Source organism: Cervus canadensis, chromosome 23, assembly GCF_019320065.1.
Source record: "Cervus canadensis isolate Bull #8, Minnesota chromosome 23, ASM1932006v1, whole genome shotgun sequence".
In the NCBI taxonomy this organism is placed as follows: Eukaryota; Metazoa; Chordata; class Mammalia; order Artiodactyla; family Cervidae; genus Cervus; species Cervus canadensis.
Window position 1 is genome coordinate 35,547,918 of NC_057408.1, and position 23,731 is coordinate 35,571,648.

The 23,731-nt window shown below is 38.3% G+C and overlaps 1 protein-coding gene across 3 annotated transcripts in view; it reads right to left on the minus strand.

The window, feature by feature from the left end:
- KIAA1328 (KIAA1328 ortholog) overlaps window positions 1–23,731 on the minus strand; it is a 267,669-nt gene that overhangs the window by 213,755 nt on the left and 30,183 nt on the right. Inside the window, exon 1 of one of the 3 annotated variants that reach the window (XM_043444203.1) lies at window positions 19,454–19,896. The exons of the other annotated variants lie outside the window; for them this stretch is intronic. The gene's annotated coding sequence lies outside the window, so the exon portion shown is untranslated. Of the gene's footprint in view, window positions 1–19,453; window positions 19,897–23,731 lie in introns of those variants that run through there. 3 annotated transcript variants of the gene reach the window in all.

Sequence of the window (23,731 nt, forward strand, 5' to 3'; positions counted from 1 at the left end):
AACCAAATGACAGTCAATGGATGAAAAATTACAAACCTAAATTGGTAACTCCCAAGCAGAGAAACACAAAGAGCACCAAGGAGCAGCATTATCAACTTGCTAAAAACTAGTGACAGATAGCTTTTGAGTAGGAACAGTAAAAAAACACATGACAGACAAAGAAAGAGAATAAAGGAATCTTATTTTAAAATCTCATTAAAAAAAAAACAGCATGTATACTATCTATGGTGAAACAGATCACCAGCCCAGGTGGGATGCATGAGACAAGTGCTCGGGCCTGGTGCACTGGGAAGACCCAGAGGAATCGGGTGGAGAGGGAGGTGGGAGGGGGGATAGGGATGGGGAATACGTGTAAATCTATGGCTGATTCATATCAATGTATGACAAAACCCACTGAAGTGTTGTGAAGTAATTAGCCTCCAACTAATAAAAAAAAAAAAAACAAAAACCTAAGTACCTGCACCCCAGCTAAGCCTGCTTATCTTTGGATGACATGTTAAGAATCAAATATAAGCTAAGAATTTTAAAACTGAAAAAAAAAAAAAAAGCCAACCAGAAGAAATTATGGAATATTTTTAAAGTGGTGAAGAGAAAACAAAAACACCTGGGTAAGCCAGAACTGTATAAAAATTTCCTTTAAAAATTGAAAGTTAAATAGATATTTTCAGATAGATAAAAGAATTTATTACCAGTAATCTATATGGCCATGAACAAACAAACAAATAAACATATATCTTCAGGTATAAACAATACTAGACAGAAACTTGGAAACAAACTTCCAGAAATAAAAATATAAGCATTTTTTTTTCTTATTTAAAATGTATCTAAAACAAAGAGCCCAAGCATTCCCCGTGGAGGCCTTCTCCTCTCCCTGCCATGGCATGTGCTCATCTCTTGATAACCAGAGTTCTCTGAAAAGGAAGTCATCTGGCAAAAATGTCACTTCACCTGCTGTGTTCAAGGCTCTCATTAGACTAGATATTGTGAATTTTGTTCACATCAACTTGCACAAAACAACAGACAACCCTACACTGTCAGTGAATTAGCAGGTCATCAAACCACTGCTGAGTCTTTGGGTGCTGGCTGGGCTGTGGCTCCAATTCCCAGAGTTCGAGGCAGTGGGACTCACTGTTCTGGCTGGGGTTGCTTTTGGAAATAGGTATCATGGGGCCACATATTTGCGCCAACCAGAACCTGACAACATCAGCATCACAGAGCAAACAAAACACAGAAGTGATATGCCATCTGCTCTGCCCTGGCTGCCTCGGCCTTACCATTTTGCTGGTTATGTCTAAAAGTTATCAAATTGAGGTCATTCCTGAAGTTCCTTTGGTGGCTGAAGATAACGCTTAAGGCTACAAGACGACTAAGGAGGCTGTTATGCTTCTTTAGAAATTTAAGGCCTGGAATGGTATCATAATGGTCTATGCTTCACAGTTAATGAGAGCTGGCAAAGCCAAATGAGAGTCTGTCATCATCTCTAGTATAGCAGACCCCACGTCATCTATAATGAGGATAAGGGTATTATCGAGGCTGTCAGAAACATGCCTGGAATCACTCTATTTAATGTAAGCAAACTGAACATTTTTTTTTCATTTATTTTTATTAGTTGGAGGCTAATTACTTTACAGTATTGTAGTGGTTTTTGTCATACATTGACATGAATCAGCCATGGATTTACATGTATTCCCATTCCAATCCCCCCTCCTACCTCCCTCTCCACCCAATTCCTCTGGGTCTTCCCAGTGCACCAGGCCCAAGCACTTGTCTCATGCATCCAGCCTGGGCTGGTGATCTGTTTCACCCTAGATAATATACATGTTTCGATGCTGTTCTCTCGAAACATCCCACCCTCGCCTTCTCCCACAGAGTCCAAAATTCTGTTCTGTACATCTGTGTCTCTATTTCTGTTTTGCATATAGGGTTATTGTTACCATCTTTCTAAATTCCATATATATGCACTAGTGGTACATATACACCATGGACTATTACTCAGCCATTAAAAAGAATTCATTTGAATCAGTTCTAATGAGATGGATGAAACTGGAGCCCATTATACAGAGTGAAGTTAGCCAGAAAGATAAACACCAATACAGTATACAAACTGAACATTTTGAAACTTACTCCTCATGAGTATGTGAGATGTTTCTACATTTGAACTGAAAATATTTTTCACAAGTTAGATGAAGTGTATGGCACTTGGTGTGAAGCTGCCTCTCTCAAGAGTAACCACAACCTTTCCATGCACAAGATGCTCAATACAGACCTCAGCAGAATCTTGAAAAGCCCAGAGATCCAAAGAGCACACGACACACAAGAAGATTCATCCCAGAGTCCTGAAGAAGAATCCCCTGAAAAACTTAAGAATCATGCTGACGCTAAACCCATATGCAAAGACCACATGCTGGATGGAACACCATTCTTCCCCAGGACAAGAATCACAAACTCTGAATGAATAAGGCAGCGGCAGTGTCAGCAGCCAAATCAGATGAGAAGAGGGTTCCAGGGAAGAAACCTGTGGTGGAGAAGGAAGGAAAGAAGGCTGCTGGTACTAGGAAGCAGGAGAGGCCTTTTGTGGGCTAAAATGGCAAGTGACCAAAAAACCACCAGCTGAGTAGAAGCCCACAGAAAAGAAACCGACCACAGAAAAAAGCAGTCTGCTGAATGAACTTATAATGTGCATTCCATAAGGGTCAAATCATTTTATACAGCTAATTATGAATAAAGACCTGATCAAAGAGGCAAAAAAGAAAAAAAAAAAAAGAGCCCCAAGTGGAGATAATGCTAAAACTATTTAATCAAAAGAAGGCAGGAAAAACTAAAGAAAAAATGGTGAAAAATAGAAAGCAAATTACAAGATGTTAGATTTGAGCACAGTCACTAATAGTCCTATGAAAACTCAGAGATTGTAAGATAGGATAAGTCCAGCTATATGCTACGTATGAGAATCTTACTTCAAAGACAAATATAAGAAAAAGCAGAAGGATGGAAAAGAATACACTATACAAATACTAATTACAAGAAAGATGAGTGGCTATATTAATATCATACAAAGTATTTCAGAACAAGTAATATTATCAGGGATAAAGAACATGTTTCAATATGGAATAGCTTAAGGCACCAAGAACACATTATAAACCTAAACGTAAAGGCATCTGATAACAGAAACTCAAAACATGTGAAGGAGAGATGGGTAAAAATAAAAAGAGAAATGAACAAATCCACAATCACACCTGGGGCTTTCAAAGCTCTCAGTCAACAATGGAAAAAGCTCACTAAAAATCAGTGAGTATATAGAAGACCTAAACAAATACTAGTAAAAACATTAACCCAATTGCTACATTTTGAATATTCCACTCAATAATTGAAGATTAGGTTGTTTTTCAGTTCAGTTCAGTTCAGTTCAGTCACTCAGTCGTGTCCAACTCTCTGCAACCCCACGAATCGTAGGACGCCAGGCCTCCCTGTCCATCACCAGCTCCTGGAGTTCACCCAAATTCATGTCCATCGGGTCGGTGATGCCATCCAGCCATCTCATCCTCTGTCGTCCCCTTCTTCTCCTGCCCCCAATCCCTCCCAGCATCAGGGTCTTTTCCAATGAGTCAGCTCTTCGCATGAGGTGGCCAAAGTATTGGAGTTAAAGCTTCAGCATCAGTCCTTCCAATGAACACCCAGGACTGATCTCCTTTAGGATGGACTCGTTGGATCTCCTTGCAGTCCAAGGGACTCTCAAGAGTCTTCGCCATCACCACAGTTCAAAAGCATCAATTTTTCGGTGCTCGGCTTTTATTTTTACATGCAGATAAATATTTAGCAAAAGAGTCCATATCACAGATAAAACAAGTCTCAATAATTTCGACACTGAAATTGTGGAGAGTCCATTTTCCTCAGAAAGCTATCTGAGAAATCTGAAAATATTTGAAATTAAGAAAAATTTATAAATGATTATAAAGTGTTCAAAGAGAATTAGAAAATATTTCAGGAAAAAAAACTTTACAACATAAAAAGTGTGGGATACAGGTAAAGGCATTCTCAGAGGGAAACATAACTTTAAAAAGATGCTTATATTTGAAAAGAATAAAGTTCCAAACCAACAATCTAAATGCCAATCTTGGAAGTCAGAAAAAGAAACGCAAACTAAAGCTGAACTAAGTAGAAGGAAAAACAAACATAAGAAATAAATGATATAGAAAACAAGTAATAAAGAGAATCTAGTAAAAGCTCTTCTGTTAAAAAAATCAGTAAGATTGATTAAGAAAAAAAGATACAAATCATCAAAATAAAAAATGAAAAACAAGCACACAGATGTAGATGCCACAGACACTACCAAGTTATAAAGAAATGAACAACTTCATGCTACTTATATGACAACTTACGACATGTAGAAATTCCTTAAAAGACAGAAATTACCAAAACTGATGGAAGAAAAAAGAGAACATCTTAATAGTTCCACGTAAAGAAACTGTACCACGTCAATTAAAGAAATTTCTACCAAAAAAGTAGAAAATAGAAAAACGAAGAAACAATTTCCAACTCATTTAATGAAGTCAGAATTACCTTAATACCAAGCCAGATAAAACTATTACTAGAAAAACAAAACTACAGATAACCTCACAAACAGATAATGTTAAACTGTAGGGGAAAACAAGACAATCAGAGACAACCAAATGGTCACCTCTCTTTGACACCCACTGCCAAAATCTCCACACACAATCACTGTCAGCTGTAGACCAGTAAAGCCCAGAGGTTCCCAGGTATTCAGAGTCAAATACAAAAAATCTTTCATCAGAAATGTAACATCTAAAGGGTTTGAGGTAGAACTAAGAGAGGTAAATACCAGAATTCAGTGAACTCTTTGCTACCTTATGCTTTACCACAACGAAGATTTTAAGTAGTCTCCCACTGGTATAAAAAAGTATGGTAACCATCTGCCTTTAGATTACAGGAGGAAGAGAGTGTGACTTTATCAAATGTTAGCAGAGGTATTCAAAGGACTCAGAATTCACTTGTTTACTAAGAGAGTCATACAGCAACATGATCAAATTATGTGCCTGATGGGCTATGGAAACGTTATCCTAAGCCGGTAGAATATGTAGGATGGCTTAGATTTTCATAACTATTTTTTCATCTTAACTATCATCTCCCAAAACAATAATTTAATTTAATGAGAAAAAAACCACACCAGGATACTCTCTATTTCTTACATTCAGATTAAAAATACAAAGTGACAGAAGTAAAGGAGTAAACTTGGAACTCTGACAAGTCTCCACACTCCTTAAACTGCCACGTGATGATAGTACTACGAACCAAGTGAAAGCATAAAGTGTCTCTTAGGAGATTTCCTCTGGAAAATACATGCAATTTAACATCCAAAGGTCTCTAATTTTCCATGGCATTATTAAATAGCAGCCTTCTCCCAGGCACTTTGCTCTCTAAACAGGACACAGCAGCAGAAACAACGTGCCAACCTCTGGACAGTGGTGTCCTAAGACTGCAGTACCAGCCTGAGACTTAGGCACCTTTCATTTTAAAGCCATCATTCTAAAATTTCAACAGCAAGTACAGTGGGTGATTAAAGATCACCCTTTATGGCTCACTCCTAGTAAATTCTCATCATTATATGCATTTTGAAAAATTGAAATCTATTGTTGTTGCTTCAGTTGCTAAGTTGTGTCTGACTCTTTGCAACCCCATGGACTGCAGCACACCAGGCTACCCTGTCTTTTACTATCTCAAATTCATGTCCATTGAGTCACTGATGTGATCTAACCATCTCATTCTCTGCTGCCCCCTTTTCTCGCCTTCGATCTTTCTCAGCATCAGGGTCTTTTCCAATGAGCCGGCTCTTCGCATTATGTGGCCAAAGTATTGGAGTTTCAGCTTTAGCATCAGTCCTTCCATCGAACATTCAAGGTTGTTTTCCTTTAGGATTGACTGGTTTGATCTCCCTGTAGTCCAAGGTACTCTCAAGAGTCTATACTCCAATAAGAAATTTAACCAGAAATTCTATACCATTAGAAGAGAAACGGTGCTGAGTGTCAAAAGCAGTTCTGACATCAATTTCATTGAGGCACACACCTGAGTGAGTCCCTACTAGGTCAAGGGCCAACTAAATTCTTCAATTAAAAACAAAAAAAGCATTTAAGGAACATTTATGCTTTAACTGCTGTAAGGTAACTTTCAGGAAACTATCTTAACACCAAAACAAACACAAAGAAATCCTACCAAATAGGATCTTTTAGAAGCTATGAAATGACACCTCTAGAGTCAGAAGTTGGTAGTTGTACTAAGGACATTTTTCCTCCTCAAAAAGAAAAGTTCCTTATACAATAGGTTTCATTACAGGAATGTATTGATTGAAACTAGTTTCACTGCCACTAATGTTCTGCTTAATTTTAAAGATAACATAATATTGAACAGAATAATGTGTTCTATTAATAACATTTTATTGAAACAGTAAACTGATTTATTGCAATTGTTTGTCCAAATAAGCACCCAGATCATTTGCCATAAATCTTCCTGAGTCTAAACAGAAGGCCAAGATGCAACTTGATAAAAATAAAAAGTTATCATAAAACATAATGAAAAATCCAATTTGAAAATTTAACAGTGCACTACCCCGCTTCATGCTTTGTTTAGGGTCTGAAGCTTGCAATGAAGATGAAAGAGCTGCTTTAGGTTACTTAAAATGGCTATTGTGAGTCCTCATTTGGGAAAAACTATAAAAATAATTAAACTCTATTAAAGGAAGTCTGGCCATTTAGCTTTGGAGGCAATTCACTCTCATCTCATTGCTCCTACACTTTAAAATAAAACAGCTTATTTTTTACTTAAAGATACTTTTTAATTTGAACTTTATTCTGTGGGGGTGAAAGAGGGCAGAACTTAACAGGCTTGTGTTCACAAACTAAAATACTTTGCCCTGGAGCTTTAAGTTTGCAATGAGTCTACTCAAACCCATTCTGGAGGGTGTATGTACACACAGGAGCATGTACATACACCAGCTATCCAGAAGGCAACATGTGAGGGGACATCAGGGCACACCTCTAAGAACAGTGACCTCACACCACTTGGAAGGCAGCACTTGGGTTTCACAGTCAAGAGAGAAGGCTGTGTTCTACTATGTATTCTATATAAACTTAATCCTTTATCTGTAGTTGATTTCTCTCATGTAAAAAGTTATTAAAGATCTCCTCTATATTTTTTGCCATTTAAAAAAAACTCTTTGTTTTCTAAATTTATGTATGGCATTCTGGGTATTAGGAAGCTTAACTTGTCCTGTAACCTTTGAAGTTAATTTTGAAAAAGAGAAGTTATTTTAACTATTTTCAAGAGACAGCAATATTTGCAACACAAATTTAAAAGTAGGATTATAGAAACTGCAATATACTGACTTCAGTATAGATTTAAGAGTTCTATACTTAAATCACCAGAATTTATTAACCAAAATTCAACAGTGCAATTACATACTGCAGCTTCCAGAATAACTGCCACCTGGGTCAATCCTCCATCTCCTGTATAACACACCGTAATTCATTAAACAGTCCCTTACTGATGGAAGCTTAGACATTGTGCTGACCACTGAGGCATGGCTTACTTCACCCTCCATTTATTGTTAACTGTGAGAAGCTACATATTCCCTTCTATTAGTCAGGGCTCTAGATGTCAATTAGGTTCTGCTTATTTCACATGATTTTGTTTGTCTCTGCTGGCAAGGACAATGGTGAAGACATGAAAATTCTCTCCAGCAGTAACAAAATAGGGAACGTTTTTCAGTCTTTTGGGGCTAAGAAGCAGCAGTGGCAGGAGCAGAAGCACCAATGGCTGGTTGACCTGCCTCCCTAACCCCTCGGTCTCATTGGTAAGAGTCTGTTCTGTGGTTTCCTGGGTGTCCAGAGACCACTGCAGTAGATGCAATGTTTCTGATTCCAGCGCAGTTCCAGGGATGGTCTCAAAGGGTCACGCTCCAAGTACACTAGTTCTATACTATCCTGAAGTCATCACCAGAAGTCCAACATAAACCTACTTCTTAAGCCTTATCAAAGCTTTTATTCCTAGTATAAAATTCCTTCTTGCTTAAAATATCTTAAGTGGTTTCTGTTTCCCATACAGAACTCTGAATAAGAGTCTTTTGCTATTACAGACAGATAATTCATTTTTTTCTAAATTAAGATATAATTTACATACAGTAAGATTCACTCTTCTTAAGCCTACAGTTCTTCAAGTTTTAAGAAAAGAGTACAGTTGGGTAACCACTATAATAAATCAAGAAATTTCCATCATACCAAAAAAGCTCCTTGTGCTTTGTAGTCAGCCCTACAAATTCTCAAACTGTTTCTGTCTCTGTAGTTTTCCTCTTCAGAATGTCATACAAATGCACTCACAGTTTCAGTCTGGCTTCTTTCACTTAGCATGATGCATTGGCGATTCATGCATGTAGTGTGTTCAACAGCACTTCAGTCTTTTTTTTTGCTGAGTAGAGCCATGTGGATTGTCTTCAGTTTTTAATAAATCGTAAACATTCAAATGTAGGTTTTCATGTGAATATAGGTTTTCGTTTCAATTGGGTAAAAATCTAGGAGGTAATCCTGGTGAAAATTGGACCTGAACCAGGGTGGGAACAGTGAAGGTGGTAAGCAGTGGTAGTCATTGGGATATATTTAGAATGGGTTGCAAGTGGATGTGGGGTGAGAGAAAAAGAGAAATGTGAATTATGACTTCAAATATTTTTTTCCCCTGAGAAACAGAAGGAACAGGAATGCCATTTACTGAGTTAGACAAATGAGAGAATTACAGGTTTGGAAGGGAAATTGAGAATTTAATTTTGTGCTGTGCTGTGGTTAGTTGCTCAGTTGTGTCCTACTCTTTGCAATCCCATGGACTATAGCCCACCAGGCTCCTCTGTCCATGGGGATTCTCCAGGCAAGAATACTGCAGTGGGTTGCCATGCCCTCCTTCAGGGGATCTTCCCAACCCAGTCATGGAATCCAGGTCTCCCGCAATGCAGGCAGATTCTTTACCGTCTGAGCCACCAGGGAAGCCCAATCACACTAATTTTGAGACGACAGTGTACAGACCCAGTTTTGTTTGCTGTTAGCTTCATTAGATTGAAACCCTTAGATACAGATCTAAATCTTTTAAAATCTTTAGACACAGACTATAGGGTAAAATCTATATCTTTTACTGACACAGAATTTCCCACAATACTAAGAGGATGGATTAGAATATTTGAGGGTGTTTTTAAGCTTCTCTGGTGGTTCAGATAGTAAAGAATCCATCTGCAATGTAGAAGACCTGGGTTCCATTCCTGGGTTGGGAAGATTCCCTGAAGGAGGGCATGGTAATCCACTCCAGTATTCTTGCGTGTAGAATTCCAGGGACAGAGGAGCCTGGTGGGCTACAGTCCATGGGGTCTCAAAGAGTCAGACATGACTGAGCGACTAACACTTTCACACCTAGAATTCTGCAGTGAGAATCAGGCTGTCACAAGTATAAATTTACAAGTGCCCTAAGCTTCCTGCATCCCAAAGATGGCTACTTAAAGGGTTCCTATATAGGTGAGTATGGCATTACTCTGTGACAGTTTCAAACAAACATTTCTAAAGCAAAGAAATACCATCTTCTTGAGAACATGAAGCAATTTCATGGTTAGGGGCTTTTTTATGTTGAATTTTCCATTTTTTGTTTCCAGCAACTATTACTATACCTCTATCCTCTTTTTGTTCAGAACAAACAGCTTTAGTTCCTTAGATAGTGTGGCATGATCTCAAATGACAGCATCATTTTAATTGAGCTCCAAGGCTAGAAATGATGTTTTAGCTTTGATGTTGCCGCCATAATCAGAAAAGGTCCCAAAGAGCTCAACCAATGGCTACCTCTTATCCTTCCACAGTGAATACAGTGCTTAACCCCCATTACTTTTCCTTGAATGGAACTGAAGCCCCAGGCAATAGAGACTAAAGCAGTTAAGTCCCTTTGTGATCCAAGCTAACTACAGATAGAGTGGAAGTTCAGGTGACCAAATTCTAGCACAATGCCTTTAAAGATAGCTTTAGTTTTTCAACAACAGGCAAAATTATAACAATAATTCTGACATTTCCCAGATTTTTGGATTCTACTCACCACGTGTACTTTCTACACCTCTTTTCCCAGGTATTCCATGCTAAGCTTTTTTCCTATTCTCTTCAATGCCTGAGACCTCTTCAAGACTATTTATATTTTAGTTGCCCTAGTTTTTATGGCTAACAATTTCTACATAAATACTCTATCAGTTATTAAATGTGTAAGAGAAAGAGAGGTCCATTAGCTTAAATAAGTTAGGTGTTTTCTCTTTCTTGTACGAGGCCTCTGGAAGAAACAGTCTGTGGCTGTGATATAGCACTGTGCGCTGTCATCAGGGCTTCAGTTCCTTCTAGAGTTTGGTTCAGCATGGACTTGTTACCTTCTACTCACAAAATGGCTCTTCAATCTCAACATCAGGTCAGCATTCTATAAAGCAAAACTTCTCAGCTTGACCTCTTGACGTCTGGACAAGATGATTCTTTGTTGTGGGAGACTGTCCTGTCTACTATAGGATGTTTACCAGTATCTATGGCCTCCACCTACTAGACACTATTAGCAACTGTCAGTTATAACAACCAAAGATGTTTCCAGACACTCAAATTTCCCCTGGGGGTCAAAATCACTCCTGGTTGAGAACTGCTATCATAGTGAAAAGAGACTGGACACAGGATAAAAAGAGGCATAAAAAAACAGTGCAGCACAATGAAGCAAACTATAAGCAAAGCAAAAAGGCGGCCTTCAGAATGGGAGAAAATAATAACACATGAAACAACTGACAAAGAATTAATCTCCAAAATAGCAAGGAGGTCATAAGCTCAATACCAGAAAAATGAACAACCCAATCAAAAAAGTGGGCCAAAGAACTAAACAGACATTTCTCCAAAGAAGACATGTAGATGACTAATAAACACATGAAAAGATGCTCAACATCACTCATCATTGAAGTGAAGTGAAATTCACTCAGTCAGGTCCAACTCTTTGTGACCCCATGGACTTTGTGACAGTACATGGAATTCTCCAGGCCAGAATACTGGATTGGGTAGCCATTCCCTTCTCCAGGGGATCTTCCCAACCCAGGGATCGAACCCAGGTCTCCTGTATTGCAGGCAGATTTTTTACTAGCTGAGCCACCAGGGAAGCCCAAGAACACTGGAGCCGATAGCCTATCCCTGCTCCAGCGGATCTACCCGGCCAGGAATCAAACCGGGTCTCCTGCATTGCAGGCGGATTCTTTACCATCTGAGTTACAGAAATGCAAATCAAAACCACAATGCGGTATCATCTCATGCTGGTCAGAATGGCCGCAATCAAAAAGTCTACAAACAATGCTGGAGAGGGCGTGGGGAAAAGGGAACACTGTTGGTGGGGATGCAAACTAGTACAGCCACTATGGAGAATGGTGCAGAGATTCCTTAAAAAACTGTAAGTAGAACTGCCATATGACCAGCAATCCCACTGCTGGGCATACACACTGAGAAAACCGGAACTGAAAGAGAAACATGTACCTCAATGCTCATTGCAGCATTGTTTACAATAGCTAGGACACGGAAGCAACCTAGATGTCCATCGGCAGACAAATGGATAAGGAAGTTGTGGTACACACATACAATGGAATAATTCTCAGCCATAAAAAGGAACACATTTGAGTCAGTTCTAATGAGGTGGATGAAACTGGAGCCTATTATACAAAGTGAGGTAAGTCAGAAAGAGAAACACCAATACAGTGTATTAACGCATATATATGGAATTTAGAAAGATGGTAATGACGACCCTATATGCAAGGCAGCAAAAGAGACACAGATGTAAAGAACAGACTCTGTGGGAGAAGGCAAGGGTGGGAAGATATGAGAGAATAGCACTGAAACGTGTGTATTACAATATGTAAAATAGATAACCAGTCCAAGTTCAATGAAATGAACAGGGCATTGAAAGCCAGTGCTCTGGGACAACCCAGAGGGATGGGGTGGGGAGGGAGGTAGGAAGGGGGTTCAGGATGAGGGGACACATGTGCACCCGTGGCTGCTTCATGTCAATGTATGGCAAAACCCACAGTATTATAAAGTAATTATCCTCCAATTAAAATAAACAATTAAAAAAAAAAAAAAGAGTGCAGCAGACAGTGGAGCCTGCTTTATTCTCACCCAACCCTACCCCCTGGCTCTCTTAAGGGCATTTCTTAGAAGGAAATTGTTGTGCCCCATGAGACAACTTCTATTTATGTCTCACTGGCCAGAACTGGATCTCAGGACCACCCCACTGCAAAAGAGGCTGAGTAGTACAGATTTTATCCAGAGACACTGTTACTCTCAATAAGACTGGCATTCATTTAAGAAGAAATAAGGACTAATAGATAATAGGTGGGCAACTAGCAATCTCTATGAGAGAAAATGTTTCAGTACTTTATTTTCAAGACAGTTTTGTGCAAACTGACATTCTTGAGTATATCCTTGCAAAGTATAACCTTTAAAATCCCAAGATTTTAAAAAAAAGTTTACCCTGATTTGTATCTTACATAAGGCTTATTCTTTTTTCTTCCTTAAGAATCAGTCATTCTGGCTGCTATCCGAAAGTCTACAAGCAATAAATTCTGGAGAGGGTGCGGAGAAAAGGGAACCCTCTTACACTGTTGGTGGGAATGCAAACTAGTACAACAACTATGGAGAAGAGTATGGAGATTTCTTAAAAAACTGGAAATAGAACTGCCATATGACCCAGCAATCCCACTCCTGGGCATACACACCAAGGAAACCAGATCTGAAAGAGACATGTGTACACCAATGTTCATTGCAGCACTGTTTATAATAGCCAGGACATGGAAGCAACCTAGATGCCCATCAGCAGACAAATGGATAAGAAAGCTGTGGTACATATACACAATGGAATATTACTCAGCCATTAAAAAGAATACATTTGAATCAGTTCTAATGAGATGGATAAAACTGGAGCCCATTGTACAGAGTGAAGTAAGCCAGAAAGATAAACACCAATACAGTATACTAACACATATATATGGAATTTAGAAAGATGGTAACGATAACCCTATATGCAAGACAGAAAAAGAGACACAGATGTATAGAACAGACTTTTGGACTCTGTGGGAGAAGGCAAGGGTGGGATGATCTGAGAGAACAGCATTGAAACAAGTATACTATCAAGTGTGAAACAGATAGCCAGTCCAGGTTGGATGCATGAGACAAGTGCACTGGGATGACCCAGAGGGATGGGATGGGGAGGGAGGTGGGAGGGGTGATCAGGATGAGCAACACATGTAAATCCATGGCTGATTCATGTCAATGTATGGCAAAAACCACTACAATATTGTAAAGTAATTAGCCTCCAACTAATAAAAATAATTGGGAAAAAAATAAATAAATAGACCTTCCAACTGAAGAGGCAAAAAAAAAAAAAAACGAATCAGTCATTCTTTCCAGCTTTTCTTATGTATTATTTGTCTTCCTTCTGGGAATAAATTAGGTTTCAAGGCTCTATTCATTTCTTTTTCTCCAAAATTTTCTTCTGTTTTAAAAACTGAATAATTTCTATTGAAAATTTAGGTTTAACAACTTTTTTCTTCTGTCACTCCCTTATGTTAATGAGCCCACCCAGTGAACTTGAATTTCAGACATTCTATTGTTCGGTTCCAAAATTTTCACTTGGTTGTTATTAACAGTTTCTATTTCTCTACTGAGAACTCTTATCCATTCAAAGTGTTTACATGTGTGCCATGGAGAATTGCTATAGAAGCTGTTTCAAAGTCTCCTCCTGATAATTTCAAAATCTGGGTCACTTTAGGGTTGATATCTATTGTCCTTTCCCTTGAGAACTGGTTATAATTTCCTGGGGTTTTGTAGGTAGCGTAATTCTGAATTATACCCCCGACATTTTAAATGTTATGCTGTTTGACTATCAATCCTTTGCCCTTTCATAATCTGCTAGAGAACTTGTTTTGACAGGCAGTCAGGTCAGCCTGATGCAGACAAGCTCCCTCTCGTCTCCTCTGAGGAGTAGTTCTCACTGCACTCCACTTGAACGCCGTGCCGTGCTGCTGCGGGTCTGTGTGACACGCACAAACTAGCACGTGTGCTGGATGGTCACAAATGAGGGGATGCCCTACCCAGCTCTCTTTTTTTATGACTTTTCCCCCAGTGTTTTCATCACAGAGGTAACTTTTCCTGGGTTATTTGGCAAGAAAGACAGGGTGTCTTTTGTAGTACCTCTACTATAGCTGCAGCTTTGCAACTGGGTCTTAGGAACAAAGCTGAGAAATGCAGGAAAAACGTAAAGATTCTCCCTCAAACTATTCAAATGAGGACCCATTTTCTTGATTTCTCTGGATAGAAAAACGAGGCTTATATCAGTTTTAACTTCCAGAGCCACTGTTGTCCATCTCTATAACTAGGGGAAAAACCACAGGGAAACAAGGAACAAAATAAAATAAAACACTAGGAAACTGACCCACAAACTGGTTCCCCCTTCAAGTTTTAATTTAACTCACCCTTGAACTGGTTGCCCCTTTAGGTTTTAACTGTCGGATTTTGATTACTTAAATAGTTACTTTTGTATTTTTGCCCAGTTTTTAGTTCTAATAGTGGGCTTTCCTCAATGTGGCAGGAGTATAAACTTTCTAAAATGTCTTTTATAAGTCACAGAAGTAGACGCTTCTATGAAGGTCCAGAGGAACCAGCTGCACAAATCACAAAATCTTAATAAAAACAAAAAATAAAAGGAAATTAAATTTTTTCCTAAATCAAAAGTGTTAAAATAATCAGGGTTAAACAGGAATTTTTCATGGCCAAGTGTCTGAATTTATAAAGTCAGACTGTCACTGGGTAAAACTGAAGAAAGAGACCAAAATACTTCTATTATTCTTCTTTTTAAAGCAACTTTTTGGGAGAGGGAGTAAGGGAATAAGGGGACAACCTTAATAAGAAGCAAGGAATTTAATACTGGAAAGTAAAAGCATCAACCAGGAATCCCAGAGTGGCTTCCTCATATCTGAATGTCCCACCGTGTCACAGACCTAACAGGAAGGCACATCCAAGTGTGTTAGTCCAGGTTAGACACAGACAGGGCTTGAATAGATCTGAATATCTAACTCTAGACATAGGATTTTTCTCCTAAAACCTTGCCAAGGTAATGAATGCTCTCTTCAGCCTCCTGGTTTAGTTAAAGCTGAATGAAATATATATTATAATCCCTCTTGGAATTAGAAACATCAATGAGTACAGAAAAATAAAGGCGCTACTTCAGAGAAAATTCTTGGGCTTTTCTCAGTCTGCAAATGTTAATGCTAGAACTCTAATATAGAATCTAGTATGAAGTATGTACTATATGAGTACTGGCTATTGTTGTTATTAAAATAGGTATGAATTTAATAAAGTGGGAAAGTGGGAAAAGAATGAATTTTAGAGTTATCTGATAACGTCTCCAACACTAACTGTTTAACTTTGGGCAAATTACTTAACCTTAGAAAAGTTATTTCATCATTTATGAAAAGGAGTAGATAATAATTACTTATGGTATTTTGAGGATTAATAAAAGATAGTGTTTATAAAACAAATTACACACAAATGATCAATACATAATAGCCACTGTTATTATCACCATCATCCAACTTCTCCTGAAACAATAAGGAATTCTCCTGCCTTCTGTAGATGTTATACATTTTACTTTGAGTAAAGATAAACTAGAGAAAAGTAAATTTAATTTCACTGAAAACCACTAGATAAGGGAGAACTTTCTTATAGTCCAACAAAGGAAAAATAGGAGAAAGGTACATTTTAAGGAAATCTTTTGAACAAAAGTTCACAAAATGTTTATCAGAACTACCAACAAAGCAGCTTCATCATATGTGCACTTTTCATTTTAAGAGCTGTCACTTCATGTTGTTGTTTTGCTAATGTATCAGTGATTCTTCTATACTGGAATAGATTTTTATTTGACACATAAAAATAAAACCAGGGCTTTGATTAAAGTTGGTGGATTGAACAGTAAAGGAATGGCAGGAGAGGAATACAAAAAGGCACAGGCACACTGGGATAAAAATATTAGAAAATACCGATAAAACTTTGGATGTTGAAAAGTAATAGCTGGATGATTCAGTAACTGATTTAGCATGAACAAAGCCAAACCTAATTCAAAAGTAGGCTGACTGGTATTAGTTCAGGCATGAGAAATACTGGGTATTACTAAAAATACCAAGTTATAGGAAGTAAAATGAAAAATAAAAACATCTCTGATCCCTACTACCAATTGCACTCCTCAGACATAAACTTTCTGCTCTATTTATGACTTTAGTTATTCAGTCAAACTTTAAACTCCACAACTTTTAAATTACATGTATAGACCTCTATTTCTTCAATCACAGCTACAGGTTAAGGAAGATACAGTATATTCCTCACTATGAAAGATATACAATTCAGCTCACTTATACTACCTCCTTTAAAGTTTTCCTTCAGTTCAGTTCAGTTGCTCAGTCGTGTCCAACTCTTGGTGACCCTATGGACTGCAGCACGTCAGGCCTCCCTGTCCATCACCAACTCCTGGAGTTTACCCAAACTCATGTTAATTGAGTCGGTGATGCCATTCAAGCATCTCATCCTCTGTCGTCCCCTTCTCCTCCTGCCTTCAATCTTTCCCAGCATCAGGGTCTTTTCAAATGAGTCAGCTCTTCGCATCAGGTGGCCAAAGTATTGGAGTTTCAGCTTCAACATCAGTCCTTCCAATGAACACCTATGAAATCAGATTGCTTATATTCTTTGTAGCCAAAGATGGAGACGCTCTATACAGTCAGCAAAAACAAGACTGGGAGCTGACTGTGGCTCAGACCATGAACTCCTTATTACCAAATTCAGACTTAAATTGAAGAAAGTGGGGAAAACCACTAGACCATTCAGGTATAAGCTAAATAAAATCCCTTATGACTATACAATGGAAGTGAGAAATAGATTTAAGGGACTAGATTTGATAGACAGAGTGCCTGATGAACTACGGACGGAGGTTCATGACATTGTACAGGAGACAGGGATCAAGACCATCCCCAAGAAAAAGGAATGCAAAAAAGCAAAATGGCTGTCTGAGGAGGCCTTGCAAACAGCTGTGAAAAGAAGAGAAGCAAAAAGCAAAGGAGAAAAGGAAAGACATACCCATCTGAATGCAGAGTTCCAAAGAATAGCCAGGAGAGATAAGAAAGCCTTCGTCAGCGATCAATGCAAAGAAATAGAGGAAAACAACAGAATGGGAAAGACTAGAGATCTCTTCAAGAAAATCAGAGATACCAAGGGAACATTTCATGCAAAGATGGGCTCAATAAAGGACAGAAATGGTATGGACCTAACAGGAGCAGAAGATACTAAGAAGAGGTGGCAAGAATACACAGAAGAACTGTACAAAAAAGATCTTCACGACCCAGATAATCATGATGGTGTGATCACTCACTTAGAGCCAGACATCTTAGAATGTGAAGTCAAGTGGGCCTTAGGAAACATCACTACGAACAAAGCTAGCAGAGGTGATAGAATTCCAGTTGAGCTATTTCAAATCCTGAAAGACGATGCTGTGAAAGTGCTGCACTCAATATATCAACAAATATGGAAAACTCAGCAGTGGCCACAGGGCTGGAAAAGATCAGTTTTCATTCCAATCCCAAAGAAAGGCAACGCCAGAGAATGCTCAAACTACCGCACAATTGCATTCATCTCACACACTACTAAAATAATGCTCAAAATTCTCCAAGCCAGGCTTCAGGAGTATGTGAACCGTGAAATTCCAGATGTTCAAGCTGGTTTTAGAAAAGGCAGAGGAACCAGAGATCAAATTGCCAACATCCTCCGGATCACTGAAAAAGCAAGAGAGTTAAATATATTATAGGGGAAAAGATAAAACTGAATCAGAGCTGGAGAATTTGTTTTGACCCCAATGAGACCAGGCAACTAGAACTTTAAAGGAAAGTTAAAAAACAAAACAAAACAAAATTGCTTTAAAAACGTGATGTACTCTAAGCTTAAAACTTCTCCTATTCTGCTGTTCAGGGAGACACTGCTTTGGGAAAAATTCCTAATGTTCTTCCTAGTCGCTGCAAGTAAAAATAAACCTTCCCTTCGCCTGATGTCTGGCTTCATTTTGTTTACTTGCTTGAGACCCACCAAGAGGTGAACCCAGTTTTCAGGTAACAAGTACATCTGGTGTGACTCCACTTTGACAAAATTCTTTTAAGGTTGTACATGATTTTCTCCAGACTTCACACCATTTACCTTTTCCCTTTGTAGAGTCTGCTCTGTATCCTTTCATTGCAATAAATCTCAGCTGTGAATAGGACCATATGTGGAGTCTAGTACGTCCTCCTGATGCCAAGCAGGGTCCTGTGGGGTTCCTCGACATGGAGGCCTTTTTATCCCCCATTTCTTACAGCCAAGACTCCAGTTTCCATGACCTGAGTTCCAAGGGGCAAAACAGAACTCCCACAAAGGAGGAATAGTCAGGAAACTACCTGAGGCAGGATAAAGGGGCCAGGGATGTTCATCAAGATTAGGAGACCTTAAGATCCTGCACACACTCTAATCTTGTCAGCAACCCTACCCTTTTGAAACTGTGCAGAAGAAAGAAGGGATGCAAGAGTATTACTGCCTTTATCCTTTATCACATTCCTCCCCTGCCTGACTATATAAGCTCTCCCTATTCACAAGGGAGGGGGGCTCAGTTTTTAAGGGGTTAGCCTACTGTGTTCCCCTTTTGACTGGGAAAGTAATAAAGCTATCTCTTTCTATTTCACATGAAACTCTGTCTCCAAGATTCAATTTGGCATCTGTGAACAGAGAAGCTGAGCTTTTCGCATCACAACTAGAACAGTGTTACTCCCAATGCCAATGAAAGGTCTTACTGATACACAGTAAAAGACAGGAACAACAGACTGAGAAGTTTCAGTGCTTAGAGTGCTGTATTCAGAAAACACATAAGTTATCTTTATATTTCCTTCTAGCTTATTCTCTCAACATACTGCCTTTATAAGTAGTGTATTAAAAAGCATCTCACTCACTTTTTAAAAAGCTATCAAAGTAACCAGGAAGATACCGTACTCTAGAGAGTACAGTATTTATCAGAGCTTTCTTTTAATGAATACCCTGTTTGAAATGAAATAAATGTACTTAGCAATACAGAAATCATTCATATGGTTTGGGGATTACAATCATATAACAAAACCAGTCAAACACTGAACTCCAAATCCTAAATTAATCTGACTGCTCTAGTCTCAGAGATCTCCTCCTGCTCAGTAGTCTTACGATTTAGCATCACAGAAGTTAGAGCTGGAAGGAACCTTAGATAACATCAGGTCTGTTCACATTTGATAAAAGAGACTTAATGTAACCCTCCTGCAGTATTTAGAATAGAATACCTGGCATTGTTTTCTTGTCCATCCAACAATCCATCTTTACTTCTCTTCTTTCCTCTTTTATATCCCCATGTATCCAGTAAGTCTCTTAATCAGAGTAAGTCAGTAAAACAGAAGTCTTGCATCTACTTTGGGTTTTCGGTGGCAAATGCTATAAATTGTAAAATGCAGAACTGCAATAATTACACTTAATTTTGACACTGCAGGTTTCATTGGGTTTGATTCATTATTATTCAACACTAAATTTTTACTAGTATAGTTAAAACATAGGCAATAACATCAAAGAATCTTTCTGAAAAGGACAGATCTTACTTAAGCTAGTTAGGCCCAACCATGGCTAGCTCATCTCTTTAAATAATCAGCTTATTGATTATGGGAACTTATAAACTTCTCATATCAAGGTATTAATCACCACACCCAAATGGCACTACTTACTATGGTAGTCACTAGCCATGTGTGTCTACTGAAATTACACTAATTAAAATTAACAGTTCAGTTTCATTACCCACATTTCAGCAGTGGCCACAGGACTGGAAAAGGTGTTTTCACTTCAATCCCAAAGAAAAACAACGCCAAAGAAATGTTCAAACTACCACACAATTGCACTCATCTCACATGCTAGCAGAAGTAATGCTTAAAATTCTCCAAGCCAGGCTTCAACAGTATGTGACCTGTGAACTTCCAGATGCTCAAGCTGGATTTAGAAAAGGCAGAGGATCAAATTGCCAACATCCTCTGGATCACAAAAAAGGCAAGAGTTCCAGAAAAACATCTACTTCTGCTTTACTGACTATGCCAAAGCTATTGACTGTGTGGATCACAACAAACTATGGAAAATTCTTAAAGAGATGAAATACCAGAGCATACTACCTGCCTCCTGAGAAATCTGTATGCGGGTCAAGAAGCAACAGTTAGAACCATACATGGAACAATGAACTGGTTCCAAATTGGGAAAAGAGTACATCAAAGCTGTACTTGTCACCCTGCTTATTTGACTTCTATGCAGAGGACATCATGAGAAATGCCAGGCTGGATGAAACACAAGCTGGAATCAAGACTGGTGGGAAAAATAACAACCTCAGATATGCAGATGACACCACCCTTAAGGCAGAAAGTGAAGGAGAACTGAAGAGCCTCTTGATAAAAATGAAAGAGGAGAGTGAAAAAGCTGGGTTAAAGCTCAACATTCAGAAAGCTAAGATCATGGCATCTGGTCCCATCACTTCACAGCAAATAGACGGGGAAACAGTGGAAACAGTGACAGACTTTATTTACTTGGGCTCCAAAATCACTGCAAATGGTGACTGCAGTCATGAAATTAAAAGACGCTTGCTCCTTGGAAGGAAAGTTATGACCAACCTAGACAGCATATTAAAAACCAGAGACATTACTTTGCTGACAAAGATCCATCTAGTCAAAGCTGTGGTTTTTCCAGTGGTCATATGTTGATGTGAGAGTTGGACTATAAAGAAAACTGAGTGTGAAGAATTGAAGCTTTTGAACTGGGGTGCTGGAGAAGACTTTTGAGAGTCCCTTGGACTGCAAGGAGATCAAACCAGTCAATCGTAAAGGAAATCAGTCCTGAATATTCACTGGAAGGACTGATGCTGCAGTTTAAACTCCCATACTTAATGGCCACCTGATGCAAAGAACTGACTCCTTAGAAAAGACCTTGATGCTAGGAAAGATTGAGGGCAGGAGGACAGAGGATGAGATGGTTGGATGGCATCACTGACTCAATGGACATGAGTTTGAGCAAGCCCTGTGGGTTGGTGATGGACAGGGAAGACTGAAGTGCTGCAGTCAATGGGGTCACAAAGAGTTGGACATGACTGAGCGACTGAACAGAACTGACCCACAGCTCGAGTGCTCCACAGCCACGCTCATTATGTGTTACCATGTTGGAAAATGCACACTAAGAACAGTTCCGCTAGCACAGACAGTTCCATGGCACAGAACTGCTCCAGCTGTTCCACTTGTTCTAGTAAATAGGGTACTTGGATTCACAACTCATTTCTCAGGCTGTGTTTGTTTTACTTATATTCCAGGATGTGTCTAGCCCAGAGGTTTTCTATCATGAAAAACAGTAAGCATATATTTAAGATACATATAAAAATCATAGTTGCAAAAATAAATAGAATATTTAAAGTAGCCATGTCATAGGACTTTAAAATTATTATTTCTATAAAAGATATGAGATTGGTCATTAATTCTGAGATAGACAAAGGCTTTAATTAGTCTTAAACATTTTTTTTTAAATTGTAAAAGTTATTTATAAACTATCATTTGGGTGAAGGTGGTCAAAAGGGAAAAACTTCCAGTTACAAGATTAGTAAGTTCTGAAGTTGTAATGTATAACATAATATGGTTAACAATCCCATACTATATATTTGAAAGCTGCTAAGAGAGTAGGTGCTAAAATTTCTTATAATAAGAAAAAAAGTGTAACTATGTGAGGTGATGATATCAATTAAACTTAATGCAGTAATCATTTTGTAACACATACATATATCAAATCATTATGCTGTACATTTAAAATTTATATTTCATGTCAATATATCTCGAAAAAGAGAAAATGAGTAACAGAAAAAAGGAAATGATATTAAATGATAAAAAAGTGTAAAAATAAAGTACATTAACACTTATATGCCCTTTACCCAGATTTACACACTGCTTACATTATACCTCATTTTCTTTATCATTCATGGATTCAAGTATTTACATCCATACATATGTAATATTTTATGAAGTATTTGAGAGTAACATATATATCATGACCATTTATCCCTAAATACTTCACTGAGCAGTTCTTAAAAACAAGAATTTTCTTACATGTGTAACTACAATACAGTTATCAATGTCACAAATTTTTATCTAACCCATCAGCCACATAATTTTATCAGTTTATCTAATAATATCCTTGAACTATACACCTCCCAACATGGTCAGACACTTCATTTAGTTTTCATCTCTTAATTCTTCTTTAATCTGAAAGACTACCATCACCTTTGTCTTTTATGACATTTCCATTTTTGAAATATACAGTCCCTTCCCTCCTTTATTTAGAAGAAAGTTTGTCATTTTCTGTTTGATGTTTCCTTAAGATTTAGATTCAGGTTGTGGGCTTTTGCAGAGAATACTGAATAGGTGACGTGTTCTCAGAGTTGAACACCTGGAGACACGATCTCTCCATGTGGTGTAATTACTGTTATCTTTTCTTTTTCTTCCTTACAATTAATAAGCAGTCTTAGGGGAGACACTTAAAGACAATGAAAATATCCTGCTCCTCTTCATTGTGCTCTAGATTTAGCAGCCACTGATAACTCTTGCTTGATGCAACCTTTTCTATAATGGTTTCAAACTAATGACTTTCCCATTTAAGCACTCCTATCACATTTACCAGTGGGCCTTGTAAAATTTTACTGTAAATAACAACCCTTCCTCCCCAACTACCCAAGTATATAGGTATATATGTATCTGCCTATCTATTTATTTCTATCACTGAAATAGACTCATGAAAGTCTATTCTTCCCATAAAAATATAAAATTCAGCAATTCATTACTGTTCTTAATTATTTAGTTAAAGTAAGTTCTTATTAAGTATGAGAATTCCTATATCTGGGAATATAGGAAGTGGCTCAGTGGTAAAGAATCTGCTTGAAATACAGGAGGCACTGGTGATGTGCATTCAATCCTTGGGTGGGGAAGATCCCCTGGAGGAGGAAATGGCAACCCACTCCAGTATTCTTACCTGGAGAATCCCATAGAGAGAGGAGCCTGGCGGGCTACAGTCCATAGGGCTGCCAAGAGTTGGACACAACTAAAGCAACTGACTAGATCTGATAGACAAGATGAACTATGGATGGAGGTTCATGACACTGTACAAGAGACAGGGATCAAGACCATTCTCATGGAAAAGAAACGCAAAAAGGCAAAATGGCTGTCTGAGGAGGCCTTACAAATAGCTGTGAAGAGAAGCAAAAAGCAAAGGAGAAAAGGAAAGACATACCCATTTGAATGCAGAGGTCCAAAGAATAGCCAGGAGAGATAAGAAAGCCTTACTCAGTGATCAGTGCGAAGAAATAGAGTAAAACAACAGAATGGGAAAGACTAGAGATTTCTTCAAGAAAATTAGAGATACCAAGGGAACATTTCATGCAAAGATGGGCTCAATAATGGACAGAAATGGTATGGACCTAACAGAAGCAGAAGATATTAAGAAGAGGTGGCAAGAATACACAGAAGAACTATACAAAAAAGATCTTCATGACCCAGATAATC